The sequence below is a fragment of the Phoca vitulina genome, unplaced genomic scaffold (assembly GCF_004348235.1).
Source record: "Phoca vitulina isolate PV1807 unplaced genomic scaffold, GSC_HSeal_1.0 scaffold1, whole genome shotgun sequence".
In the NCBI taxonomy this organism is placed as follows: domain Eukaryota; kingdom Metazoa; phylum Chordata; class Mammalia; order Carnivora; family Phocidae; genus Phoca; species Phoca vitulina.
The window spans coordinates 19850901-19852918 of NW_022589704.1; the positions used below are offsets into that span (position 1 = coordinate 19850901).

The 2018-nt window shown below is 44.0% G+C and overlaps 1 non-coding gene across 1 annotated transcript; it reads right to left on the bottom strand.

Annotated features, from left to right (window-relative positions):
* Positions 1 to 784: 784 nt before the first annotated feature.
* LOC116638315 lies at positions 785 to 979 on the bottom strand. Its single transcript, XR_004300687.1, has one exon. It is a non-coding gene; the product is annotated as a U2 spliceosomal RNA (small nuclear RNA).
* Positions 980 to 2018: the final 1039 nt, after the last annotated feature.

Sequence of the window (2018 nt, forward strand, 5' to 3'; positions counted from 1 at the left end):
TTGCAAACCCAGGGAGAAGGTGAGCTGCCAGGGAGAAGTTTACAATAGGGTGGGTCGTCCAGAGGAGCGCCAACTGAGGTCTTGCCAGGAAGTGGAGAGGGAGCCAGAAACAAGGACCCTCCATGGGAAAAGTTCTCCCTCCAGTTCTGACTGGAAAGTCTTGTCTAAGTATTTTAGTTTGAATAATCAGACTGAGTTCTTGTAATTGAGGAGGGGATATCAAGCTTCAAGTTTAACAGAGTAAGATGAGTTGAAGTGAGTCATTTCCCATGAAGCCTTTCTGCTAACCCCCTTTATAACATCTCCCTATGTTTAGCCTCCACCCTGTCTAATCTTGATCACATCTTTATGTGCTTACTGCCTCTTGGGTAAATATCTCACCTACCCAACCAGGATTTGAGCTCTGAGCTCATGTCACATTTACTTATAAACTCTTCAGTGTCTGACACAGTGCCTAGAACGCTGTTGGTGCTTAATAAATGTTGGTCATGTAAATGGTAAATGATGCAAACCTAGAGCTTTTAATGGGTTTTGATGAAAGACTCATTTATTTCACATACATTTATGGAGCACCTAAATACACCAGTCCCTGTTGCTGGCAGTGGGAAGAGGCTGGGAACAAAGTACCCATGAAGATAAAAGGAATGACCTGAAAGATAACTTCCTTTCTCCCTACTTTTGTATATCCCTGATTGTTGAGAAACTTTTGGCTATGCCCCGGTCCTCATCTTGTCATTCCCATATTCCTGGCCCCTTGTCCCTGTCCAGGGCCTGTCTTAGCCTCTGGGACTTATTTTGTTGGTCCTCAATAGGTCTTTAAATAGCCCTGGGCTAGTTAGTAAACAAAGTATCTCTCTCAGCTCTCCTATCTGACTTAAAACACTCAAAAATAGGATTTTTTGAAAAACCAATTCCCTAGCTATATAGCTGATAAGAACAGATGCTACACTTGATCTTAGCCAAAAGACCAAGAAGCAATCTCAGTTCCCTAGCTATCAAAGCTCACACGCTTGCATTGTGGCTAGTTCTGGAGACCAAATCTCTATGTTTCTCTCTGACTCAGATGAAATTTAGATGAAAATGGAAAGCTACCTTAAAGGACAATAGAAGTTGCTGAAGAACCCTAGGTGGACATATGTGGAGAGGGGAGGAGCAGAGGTAGGATCATTCTATATGGAAGAGCATTGGAGAGTCTCATGGTTTCATGGGAGGATCCTTTGCTTCTCCCACAATGGCTGGTATTCTTCAGATTTCATCATGAAAGAGTCCTGAAGAACACGGGCTTGGCAGATGGCAGTTCAAACTTTGTTTTATTTGCAGAAATGGAAGGAACTGGCACAGAGAAGGGAGTTATATTATTTTTCCCCTGTGTGACCCCACAGGACTGAGCTGGGTTCTCTGGGTCCCAGTTACAGAAAGGGAACTTCTTCCTTAGCTCAAAGGAAGCCCTTTTTGTTGTCTAACAATGAAGTACACACAGAATTGATGAGCTCCTTGCTATTGGAAATTCTCAAGGAGAGGGTAGATGGAATGTTGGTGGGGTTTTGAGATGGCTTTTACCTCAAATGACCTCTTAGAATTGAAATAAACCATGGTTCATGCATTCCTCTGTCTGACAATGGTTCTGGTCATTGGGTCCCAGGGTAGCTGTTCATGCTAACGTTCTCAAAATGTCAGAGCTGCTGCACCGCTCCTTTCTGACTTTTGTCTGTTAGGTCTGAAATTGCTAAGCGTAGCCTAATGGAGGGCAAGTTGGCTCAACCTCTCCACCAAAGGACCAATGATGGCAGCTCCTGGAAGTTGCATGAGAGGCAATTTGAGACATCAGGAGAACCTGTGGTCATGTAGCCAAGTTTTGCAGGACTGGCAACCTGCTAGATACATACCTGCCATTCCTGGTCATCTCTGTTCTTCCTCTCCCCCTCCACCCCTCCCCCCACATATTCTAAACAGAACCTTTTGGCTCAAATCTTTCCTCTTGCTATAGTTCCCATCAGTCCTTTTCTTCTTATTTACCT